Source organism: Pelobates fuscus, chromosome 3 (assembly GCF_036172605.1).
Source record: "Pelobates fuscus isolate aPelFus1 chromosome 3, aPelFus1.pri, whole genome shotgun sequence".
Lineage (NCBI taxonomy): Eukaryota > Metazoa > Chordata > Amphibia > Anura > Pelobatidae > Pelobates > Pelobates fuscus.
The window spans coordinates 126,121,767-126,142,455 of NC_086319.1; the positions used below are offsets into that span (position 1 = coordinate 126,121,767).

At 47.2% G+C, this 20,689-nt stretch overlaps 1 protein-coding gene across 1 annotated transcript in view; it reads right to left on the bottom strand.

Moving 5' to 3' along the window:
- The window catches only part of LOC134602511 (F-box/LRR-repeat protein 21-like), a 57,719-nt gene that overhangs the window by 21,516 nt on the left and 15,514 nt on the right, over positions 1–20,689 (bottom strand). Inside the window, exon 2 of the mRNA XM_063447452.1 lies at positions 16,038–16,100. The gene's annotated coding sequence lies outside the window, so the exon portion shown is untranslated. The remainder of the gene's footprint in view (positions 1–16,037; positions 16,101–20,689) is intronic.

Genomic DNA, 20,689 nt, shown 5'->3' on the forward strand with positions numbered 1-20,689 from the left:
ATATTATTTTAAATAACATCTGTGGTTTAAAATCAAGCACGCCCTAAACGCGGCGCGTAGTCTTATCCCGACACACTGGAAACAACCCACGGCCCCGACGCTGAGAGAGTGGCTAGCCAGAGTGGAGGACATCAGACAGATCGAGGAGCTGATCCTCTCAGCGGCCGGACGTATACAGCGCTACCACGACACCTGGTACCACTGGCTAAGATGGCTCGCCTCCCCCTCCGGGACCGGAGGAGACACGCAACCCCCGGGATCAAATACGAGGCCCCCCCTGCCGGAGGGCTCAGACAGGAGCGACGGAACATCGGAGGCAGTCCCGACGGAAAGACGGATCCGAAATGGGCACGCCGATGCCGGACCCAGGGACGGGGGGAGCTGGGACGCGGACACAGGCCCGGGAGCCCGAAGCCCACACCCCACCTCTCACACCCAGGCACAACCAAACTAATTCCTGGTCACCCCCCGCCATCGCTACCTCCCCTTCACTCCCCCCCTACTACCCCTGACCGCACGTCACCCCCTGCCAGAATGACAATGCTGAGCACGAGAACCACCTGTGACACCTGACACACAAGACTCCGCCCTCACACACCTGGCCGAGGCCGACACAAGCCACACGCCAGGTAACGAAAGGGAAGCAAAGCAAACACACACTACAGAACCCCGGCGTCAGACCCCTTACCACACACCACGGACCAACCTGCTACCTGAGGTCCCCAATACCCATGACCCCACGCTACAGGCGACTGTAACTGAAGGGATACCTCGACCCACGTCTCCCTGCTGCCCACAGGCCGCCCTCCCTCCTCCAGAGCAGACCCCGTGTTCCAAACATGGAACATCAGAACACCACATACCCCACCTTATGGGGCATCACCCACCGCAACAAACCTCTACCACACACCATACCGCACCAATACCCACTCCTACGCAGATGACATCCTCACCACAAGCAGTCAGTGGCAAACAGACGTCGGACCCTATACATACACTGTGAGGTGACATACTACTGTAAAACCTCAAACGAGCGTCAGCCCCGAATGTCACAGACACAGTAATACCCTCTGTATGACTCACTGTAACATGCAATTGCAAAGTCTACTGCTACTTGGGAGGCACATGATAGCCTTCATTAATGTATATACAACTTACGCAAAAACAGGCAGCGCTCCTCATTATACGTAATTGCTACAAGCTCACTAGATAATAAGCTTCTGGTCCTTATCCTTATCCTCGCTACTCCCGAGCTAAACTCATCAATGTTTCTATGAACCAAGCAACTCACTAAACTATGTACAAGTTTCTTTCCTACCACAAATATGCTCGTACACTTGTAACCAATGCGCTTGTTAAGGCTGTTGTGGCCATACAAGAAATGTTGTGATCTTTCATGCACCATAAAAATAAAAAAAAATATTGGAATAATAAAAAAAAAAAAAAAAATCAAGCATGCTACAAACATTTACACTTATCAGTGACAATAACTATAGTGGTGAACGCGTATAAGAATCGGCTTGCGCTATACCTCCCAACTGCCCAGAACAGGAAGAACAGTCATTATTTTGGAGCATTGTCTCCAAAGAATGTAAGCAAACATGTTGATAAACACTTGTGCGAGCAATCATTTGTCAATAATTAAAACCTACCTGGCTACTTGGCTTTTGCCATAATAACCAACGACATAACTTGCTGCAGCTATAACTGATAGGCTTACTCTTTGCTATTTTTCTAGCACTGTGCTCCTGCCTAATATCCTGTAGGTCCCACTTGTGCTGCCAAAACAGCTCTGACGCATCGAGGCATGGTTTCCATAAGACCTCTGAATGTGTCCTGTGGTATCTGGTACCAAGACATTAGTAGCAAATGCTTTAAGTCCTGCAAGTTACGAGGGGAGCCCTCCATGAATTGGATCCAGCACATCCCACAGATGCTCAATTGGGTTGGGATCTAGCGAATTTGGAGGCCAAGGCAACACCTTGAACTTTTTTTTTCAATTTGACAATTTTTATGCGTTTTCAGGGTACAGAAAGGACAAGGGGGAAAAATGACAAGTCATATTGCCAACATTCAGATTTGGTACAAGTAGGTTTACAGTAGGTGTTCAGTAGGTATGCAGTAGGTCACGGTAGGCTTACATTAGGTTTACAGTAATGCCTTAGAGGTACTTAGATTACTTAATATAGGTGTCTAATGTGGGGCTCATATTTGTGAATTTGGAGACACCATAACTGGTAGTCTAGGTCACTTTTCGATGTGGTTTATGGAATTGAGAGCTACTGTATTGGACCTAGTGATTGTTAGGTAGAGGGAGATAGCACTTTGAACTTTTTGACATATTCTTCAAACAATTTCTGAACAATTTCTGCGGTGTGGCAGGGTGCATTATCCTACTGAAAGAGGCCACTACCATCATGGAACACAATTACCAAGAAGGGGTGTCCATGGTCTGCAAAAATCTCTAGCTAGGGATGTGTCAAAGTAACATCCAGTGGTGTATCCTGGTTTTGTGCTGCCCTAGGCAGGACAAAACTCAGGCGCCACCCCCACCCAACCCTTCCCCCCGCCCCGCCTTCTAAATACACACACACATTCACTGACAAATACGCATAAACTAGCTAACAGAAACACACACTCACTAACATACACACTCACTAACAGACACACACTCACTCACTGACACACAAACACACACACACACAGACACACACTAACAGACACACACACACAGACACACTGACACACACACACTAACATGCACACACTAACAGACACACACACACTAACAGACATACACACACACACACTAACAGATATACACACACACTCACATTAACATTTTTTTTTTATTTACCTTTGGGAATGCTGAGGGGGGTTATCTTTCTCCCAGGGGGTTCTCTTTCTCCCTGGGGGTTCTAGTGGGATTGCTGGGCGGGCTGGCGGGCAGCGCTGGCGAGGGAGCACTTCCTCTGAGCTGTCTGCTCAGCTCCCTTGCGCGCCGCAGGGTGAGGCTGGGAGCCGGCCGGCCGGCTGGCATGTCAGTTAGCCGCAAGGCTAACAAGGCATTTGCCCTGGGCATTTGAGGCGGCTTTTTTTGCCGCCCCCTGGAAAATGACGCCCAAGGCAAATGCCTTGTTTGCCTCGCGGCTAAAACGTCCCTGGTAACATCAATATGAATGCCAGGAACAAGGTTTCCCAACAGAACATTGCCCAGAGAATAACACAGTGTCCGTCTGCTTGCCTTTTTTCCACAGTGCATTCTGCTATCATCTCTTTCCCAGGTATACGACGCACCCGGCCATCAACCTGATCTGAAAGAAAATGTGACTCTTCACACCAGGCAACCTTCTTCCACTGTTCCATGGTCCAGTTCTGATGCTCATGTCCACATAGAAGGCACTTTCGGCGGCGGACAGGGGTGATTATGGGCACTCTGACCTGTCACCATATGCAGCAAACTGTGACACACTGTGTATTCTGACACCTTTTTATCATGGCTAGCATTACATTTTTCAGAATTTTGAGCAACTGCAGCTCTTCTGTGTGATCAGACCAGACAGGCTAGCCTTTGCTACCCATGTGACACTTCCTTGCACCACTTGTGGTAGATTCTAACCACTGCATATAGGGAACACCTCACAAGGCTTTTTGGAGATGCTTTGAACCAGTCGACTGACAGTTTTCTTGCTGCCCAATATATCCTACCCCTTGACCAGTGCCATTGTAATGATATAATCAATGTTATTCACTTCACGTGTCAGTGGTTTGAATTTTGTGCTAGCTGAATTATACTTCCAAGCCAGAGTGTGAGTCATGATAGTAAATACCACAGATCTTTAAATTGACATCCAAGTGTATATGAATTAGTAAGCAGTGTGGCAATTTATGCTGCCTTGTATATTGACCTGTATGGGTTTATTTACATTCAATACAGCCGTTGAATTGAGGAAGAAGTCTGCTTCTAAAAAAACCTGACCATCTGCATTGCATGTTTGTTATTTACTATTTATGAGTAAAATCATATCAAGTATTCAGGTAGAGGCTGGGCTCTGTCTTCCCCTGTATTTAACAAATATATTGTTATATTGTCCTTTGCACCTGGCAGTCAACATAGGGAAAGCATGCAGAGAAGAAATAAAATAGTATTGCTATTTCTTCTCATCATTTTCAATATGTGCCTTGGCTGTTGCTTGACTGAACTTGATTGTGATGTATTTGCTAAATGTTTATATGGACACTATAGGCACCCAGACCAGACCATTTGAATGCAGTGGTCTGGGTACCAAGCCCACTCCATGTCTCAATGTATAAATGCCAATAAGTGAAAATACAGACACTACTTACTTTTAATGGCTGTGGGTTGAGTTATATTGAGGGGACAGCAAATTTACACTGTTATACAGGCTGTACACTTACTACTTTACATTGTAGCAGAGTGTAATTTCTTCAGTGTTGTCACATGAAAATATATAATAAAATATTTACAAAAATGTGAGGGGTGTACACACTTTTGGGAGATACTCATATCTCAAACAGCAAGCAACTAACCATACAGTGGGTATCTGAAAAACTAATAGCAATCAAAGGTGGTGTACCTGTTAGAGAAACCAATGCCACTCAAGTTTCCTCCAGCATTAAGAACTGTATTTGGTCAGATTACCATATTCTACATTTCGATAGGGACGTAGGCCATCTTTTTAAAGAGCCGCTTATGTTTGCAGGTATGCTGCTTCTCTCAAATCCCATAGTTTTCACATTTCCTTGTCTTTATTCTAACCATTGTAATATCATAATCAAAGGGGATTTCTGTCAACCACATACAGGACAAACATCCTTCTCAAAAGTTTCTATACTTGACAAACTAATGCCACTCTTTAATATTTTTGGATAAACCTTTTTGTTGTTTACCTTCGGAAATGCCTATGTGGCTTGGGTTAAGTTGATAAAACAATAAACACTTTAAAAGACGCTATTTCACAAAACCAAACAGTGATTAGAAACCCTAACTCTGGGGGCGTGGTCTGACCGTCGATGAGACTAGACGTGTCTCACTAGAGCTCCCGGCGAAACGCGCCCTTATAGCTTACAAAAGCGACCTTTTGCCTGAATATTTACCCTGAGGAGGTTCCTGAGATGGATAGGAAGCACACTAAGAAGCTGCAGAAGAGGGGCACCGACTCCGGAGGCACAGTTCTCGACCTCATGTCGGCGCAAAAACAGGGCCGCGTGGGGACCCAAGATGGCGCTGGCTCGACCCCGCAGGCTTCGCCCCGTACTGACAGGGAGGCTTCCCCGGATGATCAGGACACAGTCCTCGCAAAATTAGCGGAGGTAAGGGCTTTCCTTGCGGGCGAAATCGCTAAGTCTACCGCAGTCCTGCAGGCTGAGATCGGGGCCCTGGGTGAACGTACCGCCAAACTCGAGGACCGAGTGGAGGCCTCAACGCAGGCCCACAACGCTGTCGTGGAGAGGGTGAACAGCATCTCGGCACAGATGGTGGACATGAACCTTGCCTACGAAGACATGGCAAACCGGTCCAGGAGAAACAATATTCGCCTGAGGGGCCTGCCAGAGGGAGCGGACGAGGACCTACAGGGGATCATACTCACCATCCTGAAGCCTCTGCTCCCGCAAGTTCCGGAAGAACACTGGCACATGGAGCGGGCTCACAGAGCCCTGAGGGGCCAGAGGAACGATCCAAATACCCCACGGGATGTCATCATCCGATTCCTGTACTACCGCACCAAGGAAGCACTTATGAAGAAGAGCCGCGAGGTACCCATACGGTATGATGGCAGGGTGGTGTCCCTCTTTCACGACCTGGCTCCGTCCACATTACAACGAAGGCGGGACTGGCGGCCTATTACTGAAGCACTACGGACTGCTGGCATAAAATACGCATGGGGATTCCCCTTCAAGTTAATGGTGTTTCGTGGCGACCGGGCTCACATCCTTACGCCGGGAGGGGATCCCTGTCGCCTACTGAGCGGCCTTGGAATTCAGCCGCCCACTGACCTTCCCAGCGTGGCTCTGTACCCGGAGGACCTTCCTCGGATGTCCTCGGAGTGGCAGGGAGCGGGAGCGGGAAGACGCCGATAACTACTGATGGTATCGTATGAAATGGCTGCTGGTGTCCCTTCACTCTCTCTCCCCTGATGACATGGGGCCCGAGGGAGGCTGTTCTCCGGATCTTTTCTGTTTTACTTGGGGTGGGTGACGGGGAGAGGTTCCACTTAGAGAGGTTGGGTTTGTTTTTTTTTTTCCACCGTGGGTCTTCTGGAACGTCCCCCCCCTCCCCTACTCGCCTTTCTGCCTACAGCTTGAGATTTTGGGGGATGCTCGCCTCCCGTTACGCCGGGGCTGCGGGGAACACCGATACCGCACCGCCAGAGTGGGGAGGTTTACCGGGACGTGAGGCCTATTTTTGGCCGCATTTTGCATGGCTTGGGAGGGGGAAGGGGTACAGTACTCGCCTGCTCTCGGTAGCGGCATGCTTCTGGCCTGGTTTCCTATGGGACTCCCCTGGTAAAGTACTTTCAGCGAGTGAGGGGTTTGGTTTTCCGCTTGGGATCTACTTGAATTTACCAATGCAGTGTTGATTGTTTTGTGTTTGATGTCTCTGCTCTCCCCTGGGGGGCGCCCTTGTCCCTGGCCGCGGCTGCGGGGGGCCCCGGTGGGCCCTTGCTTCTCCTCTTGTAGTCGCATCCCCGCAGTGTTGGCCCCTCCGTTCGGTGGCCGGGGATGACGGCGCCCACGGGGGAGAGGAGTCTAGTGGTCGTGTCTGAAAACAAGGCTTTCATTTCAAAATGTTATGAAAAAAAAAAAAAAAAAAAAAAATGATAAAAAGTGTTAACAATCGATAGAATTATTATTACAGTGACCATCCAGTAAGAGGGGGAGAATAGATAGAGATAAAAGCTGACCATAGCAAATTAACTGGAACATTTTAATAACTTCAAAACCCTGTTAGTTGAACATTGAAGTACACAATAAGACATGAGAGAGTAAGCACATTACAAGCACACTAAGCAATGATAGCAAATGCCGGGCGTTCAACCTACTGTAACCTACTATACATATGGCAATATATACTGTTACTTTTCTCTGCGTTTTGGGGGTGGGGGGGCAGTTTACGGCATCTCATGCCTAGACTCTTCGGCAGGAGGGAGGGGGGGTGACGGGAACGACGGGGGACATATTAGTTTCGGTAGTGCCCATGTTGAAGATACAGTTTTCTTCTCCCTGGGGGGTTACCACGGCATGCCTATCACGACACCCAAACAATAGAGCTATCATCACGTAGAGGATGGGTTAGCGTAGACGCGGATCTTACTGCACCAATGGGATTATGTACACAGATTAAGATTCGAAACTGCGCAGGTACAAAGTGTCTTGCTTTCAAGGGTCCGATAAAGCTGGATTCAAATAACAATGTTGCACAAAAAAGAAAATGTTTTAAAATAAAAAAAAAAAAAAAAAATAATAAAAATAACAATAGAAATAAAAACGCTAATAATTAACACGTAAATAACGTACAAAGCATTAAACAACAAAAGGAGGTGAAACAAAGCTCAAACACGATGATCCCCCAAAAAATAAAAAATAATGGAAAAAACATATAATTATAAAACTATGGTTCATGTTATGTTGTATTTTTCGGGCCATGTTTGATCCTGGTTTATCCTAAGACGGGCGGGTTTCTGGGATGGTACTTTAATTGTCGTACTTATTATTGCCGTGATTACGGTCCTACATATTGTTGGCTGCATTCTTGCTTGTGCTCCTCTACAATTGCTCCCAAGCTTATATAATTTTTACGAAGCTTCTAGGGCACAGGTGGTCGCCGGTATGCGCCATGTGACTATATACTGGAAGGTGTACTGCCTATGCTTCAGTAGCTTTTGCCTGCCTCGAAGGGGAGAGAGGGGAGCCTTAGGAATTGGGGCGGCTGCATCATATAACGAGATCAGGTGGTCGGAGGAGGGGGGTTCCTTATCACTCCTCCTGTGTCCCGAGTGCCCTATGGTAGCATCAAACTATAGAGGGACCTCCCTCGCTTACTGTACACCTTAGGTCATTAGGCCAATTGGGATATTGGTTGGGAAGCGTGCTGCCGACAGGTGATAACTCCCCTGTCCGTTTGGGTAATAATAGAGAGTGAAAGTTGATGGATGGGACCCCAGAGAGGCGGGGTAGAGCAGGAGCCTCCTTCCACAGACTCCAGAGGGGGGGGAGGGGTGGCGGGAGACAGGGTCTGCTTCCTGTCCGTATGACAGGGGAATGTAGAGGGAAGGGATTCCAATTCTGGATACCCAAGACGCTATGAGGAGGTCACCACTGTACTCCCCATCTTTGGGAGAATTGAGGACGGCCAAGGGGTTGACTAGCAGGGACATGCAAGGGTCTCAGTAGATCGTGTGGGGCGCGTAGGGGTCGGGGCTTTAGGGATTCTCGGTTCCCTCTGCACGTAGATCGTGAGGGGGAGGTGGGAGCACACTACCCACTGTTTTCTGGCAATTGGTAAGACCAGAATTTCTCTTACATCGGACGTGGTCCAGATGTTTTTTTTGTTGTTCTTTCCTTTCCCTTTTCTTTGTCTCTCTTTTCCTTTCCCCTTTGTCCCCTTCCTTCCTTTGACCCCGGGGGGGGTGTGCAGGGGGCTGGCTCCTTGGTGTAACCCTAATGTCCGATTGATGTTTACTGATCTATGCAAGGGAGATATTGTCTTAGCAGGGGTCACCATGTCTCTGGATGACGATTAAACTTACATCTCTGAACGTTAAGGGCCTCAATGCCCCAAACAAGAGACGGCTTATGTTCAGGGTGTTAAAACGGATGAACTCAGATATTGCTTACTTACAGGAGACTCACCTCCCTAGACAGGCAACTTTTAGACTAAGTGACCATGTATATACGGGTTCCTTTGAAGCTAGATCTCACCGTAAAAGGAACGGGGTGGCCATTGTAATTAAACGCACTTGCCCCTTCCAGATGGTGGCCCAAGATGTTGACCCGGAGGGACGATACATAATCGTTTCCGGAACCTTACATTCCCACACCACTCATTTAGTAAATATTTATGCCCCGAATCAACCGGACGCTGAATTCTGGGCTATGATCCGAGGGAAGGTTGCAGCGTTGCCGCATGGCATGATCCTCATGGGAGGTGACTTCAATGCTACCCCGTGCCCAGCGATAGATAGAAGCTCGAGAGACGGGGGCCCGAGGTCGCATGGTAGGGGGAGGCAGGACCGTCTGCTTAAGGCTTTTATTGCAGATACGGGTCTGGTAGACGTATGGAGGGCGCAACACCCGCTGGACAGGGATTATACGTTCTATTCGGCCCCTCATGGAACCTACTCTAGAATCGACCTCTTTTTGGTCAACGCGGCGGGTATGGCTAGGCTCTTGAGATCTGAAGTCGGAAATATCTCCTGGTCTGATCATGCTGACGTCTCTATCACCCTTGGCAATCTTTGTACCGCAAATCCCTGGTCATGGCGACTGAATACATCGTTGTTGAGGGACCAGTCGATCACGGAGAACACTCGTACGGCTCTGACGGATTACTTTGCGGAAAATACCACCCCGGACGTGAGCATTAGCACAGTATGGGCGGCGCATAAGGCGGTGATAAGGGGGCACTTGATCAAACTGGCCACGAGGAGGAAGAAACTGAAGCATCAACACCTGGAGGCCTTGCTCAAACAATTACGGAACCTCGAGCAGAAACACCAAGCTGCCCCGGATAGGGAACTATTCCGAAGACTGGAAGCTGTTAGGAGGGACATCCGTTCCCTTCTACTTGATGACACGGCTCGGGCCATGACGTGGTCCAAACGTACGTATTTTGATAAGGCTAATAAGATGGATACGCTCCTGGCTAGGACGTTGCGGCCCAGGCAAACCAGACCTCATATCACGGCCATCAGGCACCCGGATGGCACGATCAAAACGAAACCGACGGATATTGCACAGGTCTTCGAAGATTTTTATAAACACCTGTATAACCATACCCCGGACGGACACGCCCAGGAGGGACGAGGGGAAAACGACATCTTGCATTACCTGGACGGATTGGGTATGACCAAAATTACGCGGGAGGCAGCAGAAACCCTGGCTGCGGAGATCGGTATAGAGGAGGTTGACAAAGCAATCTCGAGTCTGAAAGGAAACAAGGCCCCTGGTCCGGACGGGTTCGATGGGACATACTACAAGGTCTTCAGAGAGGAGCTCGCACCTCACCTAGTGATGCTCTTCAATTACCTAAGGCAAGGGGGACGATTGGGCCCGGAGATGGCGTTGGCCACGATTGTCCTCTTACCCAAACCAGAGAAGGACTTGCTCCTACCCGAACATTACCGGCCGATATCCTTGATAAATCACGACTTAAAAATCTTAGCTAAGATACAGGCGGATAGACTAAACCCCCTCTTGACCTCACTTATCCATGCTGACCAGGTGGGATTCATACAAGGTCGGCAGTTGTTTGAAAATACCAGGCGGACAGTCGACCTAATCTGGAAACAAGTAGCAACTGGAACGCCTTCTCTGGTAATCTCTATCGACGCGGAGAAAGCCTTCGATAGGGTTAGGTGGGAGTTCCTATTTGCGGTACTGAAACACCTTGGATTTCCGGAGGAATTCGTGCAAGTTACAAGAGCAATGTATTACGATGTGAGGGCACAGATACAGATAGCAGGGGCACCACTGAATCCTTTTAGCCTACATAACGGGACCAGACAGGGGTGCCCCCTGTCCCCCCTCCTATTCGTGCTGGCCTTGGAGCCTCTGCTTCAGGCGATACGCATGCACCCAAACATTAGTGGGGTCACGGTTGGGGGGGAGGAATACACTGTCTCTGCTTACGCAGACGATGTCCTCCTCACTGTCACAAACCCAATTGAGTCGATTTCTGCACTACAGGGTGTCATTCAAGAATATGGGGCCCTGTCGGGTTACAAGGCGAATATGCAGAAATCCAGCGCGATGTCTATAGGCTTACCATTGGCGGATGAAGCATATATAACGGAAACGCACCATCTGAGGATGGAACCGAACTCACTAAAATATTTAGGGGTATACTTGACGGCGGATCCAACCCGTCTATATGCTAGCAACTACGATCCTATGTTTCGGACTTTGATGGGTGATTTAGAAAAATGGGCGGACAAGCCTATTTCTTGGCTAGGGCGCATCCACTCTGTGAAGATGAATATCCTCCCGCGAATACTGTTTCTTTTCCAGGCTCTCCCTACTCGTGTCTCCAAATCCCAACTGATACCCTTGCAGAGGGCGATATGTGATTTTGTGTGGCACAATAAGAGACACAGAATAGCCAGACAAATTTTGTATAGGCGAAAGGACAGAGGGGGCTTGGGACTCCCGAACTTGTATTACTATTATTTATCGGCTCAACTGTCTCAAGTAGCCATGTGGCACTCCCCTGTCGGGGAACGGAGGTGGGTAGACCTTGAATCGCTGATGGTGGGCATAGATATTCCCCAATTTACGTTGTGGGTCCCTAAAGAACACAGGCCCATGATACGGGTGACCTGCCCGGCCATCCTTAACTCTCTCCGAGTATGGGATGCAAATAGCGTTAAATTTAAACTCGCCTCCTACCCTTCCCCTATGACTCCGATACTCCGAAATAGGGAATTTCCACCGGGAATGGCCCCCAGGAACTTTCGAAACATAGAACAGACTGGGTTACAACGCCTTTACCAACTATATAGGGAAGGGGATGTCATACCCTTTACAGACCTCCAACAGGATGCCCACCTGACTCCAGCAGACTTTTTTAGGTATCTCCAGATTAGAGACTTCGCTAGAAAATCCCATATAAAAGCAGCAGCCCAGAGACAGCTCACTTTTTATGAGAGACTGTGTAGAGAGGGTTATAACCCTAAGGGAATGATCACACTCTTGTACGCTCATCTTAGCACGGAAACAAAAGAATGGGGTAGCCTGAAGTATACTGATAGATGGGAGTCGGACCTGGGGGAGGTGCTGGAGGGAATAGAATGGCAGGAGATCTGGGAAGCTACCAAGAGCGCTTCTGTGTGCGTCACGCAACAGGAGCAGGCATGGAAAACCATGCTTAGGTGGTATACTACTCCAATCACCTTGCACAAAATGCGCAAGATAGATACGGACGAGTGCTGGAGGGGGTGCGGACTCCGAGGCACGTATCTCCACATGTGGTGGGAATGCCCGAAACTCCGTGGTTTCTGGAAGGCGGTCGAGGACCTGTTGCGTCAGACCTTTGGCAGACCCCTGGCCTTAGACCCGTGGATCTACTTGTTAAATAGAACTATTGCGGGATGGACGAGAGGAGAGCAGAAACTAGTACGGGCGATAACTTTAAGTGCACGCAGAACGGTAGCAACGGCATGGCTCTCACCTGAAGGCCCGGAGTTTGGGGGGGTGATCTCTAGGATAAAGGAAAGCAGAATCATGGACGATCTGACCGCTAGATTGAGAGGTACAACCATGGCCTTCCAGAGGACATGGGCACCCTGGGACAATAGTGTTATGGGCTCCAGTAACGAGTGACGTGGGAGGTCTCCAGTTTGATTCGGGATTTGGCCCCATGGGGCCATTGCAGGACTGAGTCGCTTTAGCCTCACGCACCCCCCCCCCCTACCCTCCCTACTCCTGTCCTCGTATCCTTCTCTTCCTTCTACTTCACCTTCTCTTCTTTAACCTTTTCTCTCTTCTTTAAGTTTTTTTCTTTCATTATTCTTGTTATACCCTTGATTGACAAGGGTGCTATTCTTGTTCTATATTCTTTCGTCTCTTATGTTATAGGCTATGTTGTCAATATCGAATTTCATCACCCAGGCATGAGTATAGTGATTGGGCATTGAAGATGCCTACAGTACGGCCTCACGTAGATAGAGACAGGGCTCCTCTATAAGATAAGCAGCCTGATTATTCCTTACGAATCCTAGAGGGGAGGCAAGTTGAACGACCTACATGCTGAGGCTGGGAATATGGGCTGATATCGAATGTTATATACTCAACTCTGATCTTTTGCACGGTGGCTTCTGCGCAAGCCACGCGGTCATGTTACTTTTGCTATGCCTATTTTCTATGAGCATACGGTAATTCGATAATATAGCTGTACAAAAACATAAAATCCTCGATGGGAGGCAAGTTGTTCAGAATGTATAAAACGATTTATCTTATGGGCTGATGCCAATTCTTCTGTTTATAAGTTTGATGTTTTATATTGAGGCTTCTGCGTAAGCCAAAAGGTTGTATTATGCTTGCCTTACCTATCGTGTGCAAAAATAAAGAATTTAAAAAAAAAAAGAAACCCTAACTCTGATACGTCTGTGAATCAACATAATCATGAGATGGGGCAAAATGCCTTACAACTTAGGCACCAGGTTCTTCATTGTGTCCCACCAACCAAAAAGGATAACCTCATGGGGCTCGCTTCGCTTCCACCATTTTTGCATCTGTATGATGGGTAGACTTGGACATTCATTTCAGACAAAACTTAATTTTGGGAAATTCCAGATGATCAGCCAATGTGCCGATTGCTGTGCTGACGGCAATCAGAATCTCAGATGAGTTGCTCGTTTCAGTTTTTGATTCAGAGTTAAGAAAAGACACAGCTAATGAGAGCACACCAGCTGTGATGTCCAAATGTCCACACCAACTGTGTGTTTTACCCTTTCTGTGCCTGTATAGAAGTGGGATAGCCTGAGTCATAGATTCTATTATGAGATTAGGCTTAATTCACTGCTGTATCTAGATAGCTAGCTACAGCTTGGGGCACTTGAAACAACCTGCACTCCTGCTGATGCGAATCCACCTGCATCTTCATCTACCACAATTCAAAGAGTGGAGGCTAATGTATAGCGTCAACAAGCAAAGTTTGGGATCACTTTGAGTGCCTTCAAGAAGGTCAACTTGCTAAGTGGAAATTGTGTAGCGATTAAAGAGTCATTACACTGAAGCAACATTTGCAAAGATACCACAAGTATTTATTACCACCACCCTTAGGAATACCAGTGAGAGTGGTGAGGAAAGTGAAACTAGGCAATAGAGGCAGGTTGGATAGGAAAAGTCAGACCCTTTATCATCAGAAAAGAAAACAATATAAAAAAAAGAAAAGTTCTTCTCGATGATAATTATATAAATTTGGCAAATCAGAATTGGCATTGCAAAAATACCTGATATTAAATAGCCATTAGAATATTAGGTTTTTGCTGCCCAAATTTTCTTTTTCGGTACCATGATTTGACTGAGCTGAACAGTGGTGTTAAATACATTCTGCTTTCCCAAGCGGTTTGGAAGAATTGAATTCCCCCCCCTGCACAAGTCTAATGATATGATACTTGCTGTTTAGTGATTTCTAACCATATGTATATTTTTGTATATTTGTAGCTTTCTTTGCTCCCCCCACACCCAATTGTTTTTTTTACTATCTACAGCCTTTCACTATTTCTATGTTGTACTGGATTTTTGTGCCTTTTTTGGCTGCCTAGCAACTGAATGTGTTTGTTGTATTATATAGATTTTCTAATATTAGCTTGCTTATTTTTTATTGTACTCTGCTTCTTTATCTGCATTCAAGCTTTGGTACATTGCATTCTACACTGGAGTGATGCTTAAAGATGCACTATTATTTATTTTTTTAACTTCTAGGTATTTAACTCGGCAACGCTTTTCTGTGCATGTGCATTGGATGACTGCAATGTCGCCAAAGAGTGGAAGGAGCCAACAGCAGACAAGGACCTGGGGTAATGTTTGTCTTGTGGGTTATGGCGGGTAATGAGGTTTAAATGTAATCAATCTCTGTATCTTTACTTGGGGCATGTATACATGGAGAAGGGCTCTGTTATATATACCGTATTTTTCGCTCCATAAGACGCACTTTTTTTCCCCTCAAAAGTGAGGGGAAATGTCTGTGCGTCTTATGGAGCGAATGTGAAGGTTTACTTACCTGTCTTGCAGCGTTGGCCGGCAGCACAGGGCGCACCGCGGTAGTGGAACTTGAATTTCATGTTCCGGTTTCCGGCGGGACTGAAAGGAAGTGTGCACAAGCTGAGTGCGCACTTCCTTTCTGTCCCGCCGGAAACCGGAACATGAAATTCAAGTTCCACTACCGCGGTGCGCCCTGTGCTGCCGGCCAACGCTGCAAGACAGGTAAGTAATTATGGGACAAGGGGAGGGGGACAGTATGGGAGAGAAGAATATGGGGAGGGGGATGAAGTCTATGGGGAGGGGGGGGGGATGAAGTCTATGGGGAGGGGGGGATGAAGTCTATGGGGAGGGGGGGAGATGAAGTCTATGGGGGGGGAGATGAAGTCTATGGGGAGGGGGGGGAGATGAAGACTATGGGGAGGGGGGCGATGAAGACTATGGGGAGGGGGGAGATGAAGACTATGGGGAGGGGGGGAGATGAAGACTATGGGGAGGGGGGGAGATGAAGACTATGGGGAGGGGGTGGATGAAGACTATGGGGAGGGGGTGGATGAAGACTATGGGGAGGGGGTGGATGAAGACTATGGGGAGGGGGTGGATGAAGACTATGGGGAGGGGGTGGATGAAGACTATGGGGAGGGGGTGGATGAAGACTATGGGAGAGAGGAGAAGACTATGGGAGGGGGGACACTATGGGACAGGGGAGAAAAAAAATATTCTGTACAAACTGTCCCATAGTAAGAAACACTATGGGACAGTTTGTTCAGAATATTTTTTTTCTGGGTTTCTTCCTCTAAAAACTAGGTGCGTCTTATGGTGAGGTGCGTCTTATGGAGCGAAAAATACGGTATATGCTGCATGAATTTATATTAAATGGTGTGGTGATTGTTTCACCTAAGTATTACCTCCTGTACCTTTGCTTATTTTTTGTATATCGTCCTGTTACATTATATGATACATACCACTCAGCATATATGTTTATAGTCATTTATTGCATTTATTATACTAATTTACATTACACTATAGTTATTAAATATTGATATATTGAAATATTATACATTAAAGATGTGTATTGATGATGTTTGTCTTACCTTGAACGTAAACTTCCAAATTGTTCTTGATAGAAGTGGTATTTTGGGCTTTTCTAAATATCTCTGAAATTGTAGAATATGAACATGAAAGTAAGGATATAGACATGCAAACAGTGGACGTCTTAAGGAAACAGGTAATAAATTGTCTTTTTATGATTTGAAATAAAAGCTTTAATGTGTTATAGTTTCTTTGTGTATTATATATATATATATATACCGGTAAGTAAATCGCTATCAGTTTTTCTCTGCCATCTATAAATCCTCTGTTTAGAAGCACTGGGTATACATCAAAAGGATGGTGCAAGTAACAGCTAGGACTCATTCACAAATCCATTGATGGACATCTCAGAAATACTCTGTGCTACACCAGCTGTTCAAATTGCATAAAGTCTTAGCAAATACACGGTGCTTCTGACCAAATAGTACTTACTGCTGCTCTATTACCAAACACAACAACAACAACAAAAATATAAAAAGCATTTCATAAATATAGATTGTTTATGAAATGTTCAAAATGGTTGCATTGGAATTTTATAGAAATTACAACACAGTCAAAATATATAAGAGAAAGTAGGGAATACTTTGAATAAGTTGACAAAAGGAGGAGCTTCCACTCAAGTTTTGGCACTTCCCACAGCCGTCGATAGTGCCAGCTGCAGTATTTATGTCATTGTTTCACTCATTGCAATACAGTACATGATATATGGAGGCTCCAGCTGTGCTGTAGGATCTTCCACAGAGATCAATGTTCTACTGTTGCACATGTGACAGTACAGCACTGTCCCTCCAGGTACAGTTACAGATAAGTATTCCTTATTTCTCCTGCTCCCATGGGTCACTGCACCTCTGTGATTGTCACCATGGGAAGTCTGCAAATTATCTAACGACCCCCGAAGGTGACAGGACAAATTTACAGAAGACTGCTTACAAAGAACAAATGTAACGCTAGAGGGGCTAATAGGCCTGGAGTCCCAAATAGGGTCCAGATCAAAATTTGGCATCATTTTATTGTTAGGCATATGTCACCTGTAATCCTGAGAGAGAAATAGCACCTTCCACTATATAATTTGTAACAGTGCCACTTAATACACAGTATTTTTAGTTTTTATTTTTATTTTTATAGAGCACTGTTACAGATTATATCTGTGTGTGTAGGGTTTTAATGCAGTGAATTGAAGGCTTAAAGCGGCACTGTCATGCCGAACTTACCTTTCCTCAATCTCTTCCTCTTCTACCCCTCTCTCAGGATCTGTTCTTCTTTTCTTCCTGTCTCCTTTAGTTTTCTTTAAAACCATAAGACAAAGTAGGGACTCTTTGTCTTATGGGATTCCTCCGCTTGACCAGCTCTGACCAGCGGAGGAGCAAAGTGTGCTTCATTTCCGCTGGTCAGAGCAATTTTCCCATGATCCCTAGCTTTCCTCCCTGTTCCCACAATGCTTCCTGTCAGTATTGCCAAACGTCCTGTCACTTAGACAGAACGCCGGCAAAACTGCCGAATTGCATCCTAACAGAATTCTCCATTGGTGTTAGGATGCAATTCGGTACTTTGTTTGTATCGGAATTTCATTCTAATGAATGAAACTCCGATCCTATTCATTGCCGCGGCTGCATCTTGCAGCCGCTTAGTAGATAACTCCCTAATTCCCACGGTATCAGGGAGCTATCTACTAAAAGGCTGAAAGAGCTGAATTGGTCTTTCAGCCAACTTTACTAATACTAAGTAAAGATTACTTAGTATTAGTAAATAATATGCCCCTACTCGCTATACCGCGAGTAGGGGCATGTCTAGTAAGCAGTGAGCAGCCTGTGGCTGCTCACTGTAAAAAACAAAAAAAACAATAAACACCCCCCCTCCCCTGCGCGGGGTTAAAGATTGGGGGGGGGGACCTACTGCCCCCCCCCCCCACCCCTGCGCGGTGGGTGGGGGCCCTAATAAAACAATAAGGGGGGGGGGCCTACTGTCCTCCCCCCCCCCGGCCCCCACCCCTGCGCGGTGGGTGGGGGCCCTAATAAAACAATAAGGGGGGGGGACCTACTGTCCTCCCCCCCGGCCCCCACCCCTGAGCGGTGGGTGGGGGCCCTAATAAAACAATAAGGGGGGGGGACCTATTGTCCTCCCCACCTGGCCCCCACCCCTGCGCGGTGGGTGGCAGCCCTAATAAAAACAATAAGGGGGGGGGACCTACTGTCCTCCCCCCCGGCCCCCACCCCTGAGCGGTGGGTGGGGGCCCTAATAAAACAATAAGGGGGGGGACCTACTGTCCTCCCCCCCTAGCCCCCACCCCTGCGCGGTGGGTGGGGGCCCTAAATGAACCCCCCCCCATCAAGGTGACTAGGGGTCCCAAGCCCCTAGTCACCCCCCACCCAAAACATTCTATCCCCTACCTACCCCCCTCACCCTAAAAATAGTGAGGGGGGAATAAAATAACTAACCTGTAAAAAAAAAAAAAATAAACTTGCCATTTGACGTCTTCTCTTTTCTAAATTCTTCTTACTTCAGCCCCCCAAAAGGCCAAATAAAAATCCATAAACCCGTCGCACTTTAAAAAAAACAAAAAAAAAACCGAGCGCAAACAAAAATTAATCCATCTTCACCCATGGAGGGCACGCCGCGTACTGAGCTCCGCAGGGCGGGTCAAGGCTTATAAAGCCTTGCCCCGCCCTGCAATTAGGCTTAGAACACAATGATTGGTTGGTTTAAGCCAATCAGAGTGCTCTGTGTCATTTTACACAGCGTGGGAAAATTCAAAAGAACTTTCCCACGCTGTGTAAAATGACAGATCACTGTGATTGGATGGTTTTCAAGCCATCCAATCACAGTGCTCTGTGTCATTTTACAAGCGTGGGAAAATTCCAAAGAACTTTCCCACGCTTGTAAAATGACACAGAGCACTGTGATTGGATGGATTTCAAACCATCCAATCACAGTGCTCTGTGTCATTTTACACAGCGTGGGAAAGTTCAATTTTCCCACGCTGTGTAAAATGACACAGAGCACTGTGATTGGATGGCTTGAAATCCATCCAATCACACTGCTCTGTGTCATTTTACAAGCGTGGGAAAGTTCTTTGGAATTTTCCCACGCTTGTAAAATGACACAGAGCACTGTGATTGGATGGCTTGAAAACCATCCAATCACAGTGATCTGTCATTTTACACAGCGTGGGAAAGTTCTTTTGAATTTTCCCACGCTGTGTAAAATGACACAGAGCACTCTGATTGGTTTAAACCAACCAATCATTGTGTTCTAAGCCTAATTGCAGGGCGGGGCAAGGCTTTATAAGCCTTGACCCGCCCTGCGGAGCTCAGTACGCGGCGTGCCCTCCATGGGTGAAGATGGATTAATTTTTGTTTGCGCTCGTTTTTTTTTTTTTTTTTTTTTTAAAGTGCGACGGGTTTATGGATTTTTATTTGGCCTTTTGGGGGGCTGAAGTAAGAAGAATTTAGAAAAAAGAAGACGTCAAATGGTAAGTTTAATTTTTTTTTTTTTACAGGTTAGTTATTTTATTCCCCCCTCACTATTTTTAGGGTGAGGGGGGTAGGTAGGGGATAGAATGTTTTGGGTGGGGGGTGACTAGGGGCTTGGGACCCCTAGTCACCTTGATGGGGGGGGGGGTCATTTAGGGCCCCCACCCACCGCGCAAGGGTGGGGGCCAGGGGGGGAGGACAGTAGGTCCCCCCCCCCTTATTGTTTTATTAGGGCCCCCACCCACCGCGCAGGGGTGGGGTCCAGGGGGGGAGGACAGTAGGTCCCCCCCCTTATTGTTTTATTAGGGCCCCCACCCACCGCTCAGGGGTGGGGGCCGGGGGGGAGGACAGAAGGTCCCCCCCCCTTATTGTTTTATTAGGGCCCCCACCCACCGCGCAGGGGGAGGCCGGGGGGACGACAGTAGGTCCCCCCCTTATTACCATTTTTTTTTTTTTTTACAGTGAGCAGCCACAGGCTGCTCACTGTTTAGTGGACATGCCCCTACTCGCGGTATAGCGAGTAGGGGCATTGGGGAGATTTTAATCTCCCTTGTCCTATTATGGGGGTCATATTGACCCCCATAGAGTGAGGGGGGACATGGGGGGCTTAGGAAGTGGCGAGGAGCACTGCTCCCTGCCGCTTCTATAGTTACATATTACAAGGAGGGAGCTGCACGCCGGTAGCTCCCTCCTTGTAATAAACTGAACGAACAAACTAACACTGATACACAGTGTTAGTTTGTTCGTCTGATTTTTTCTATTCATTCATTCGTCTGTCTGATGAATAAATGAATAGGTGAAATTCCCGTTCGCATGTCCAGGTGTTTCACTGGGCATGTGCGGGAATCTCACAGTCTGTGTAGTGTGGGTAGATGACGTGTCCCACAGGGACTTCACCTACCCACACAAAGATGGCGGCGCCCTGAATAAAGATCGGGGCAGAAGATAAAGAATTAAAAAGAGGTAATGTGGGGGGCTTAGGGGCATTTGGGGGTGACTAGGGGGTCGATTGGATGTAGTGGAGGCGGGAGGGGGGTTAAAAAAAAAAACGGGATTCGGCATGACAGTGCCGCTTTAATACAGCACGACTTGGGATAATAAGGCAGATATAGAGTTTAAAAACAGAGGTTCATATAATACTTTGACTTTTGTGACAACATAGTTACATAGTTACTTACATAGTT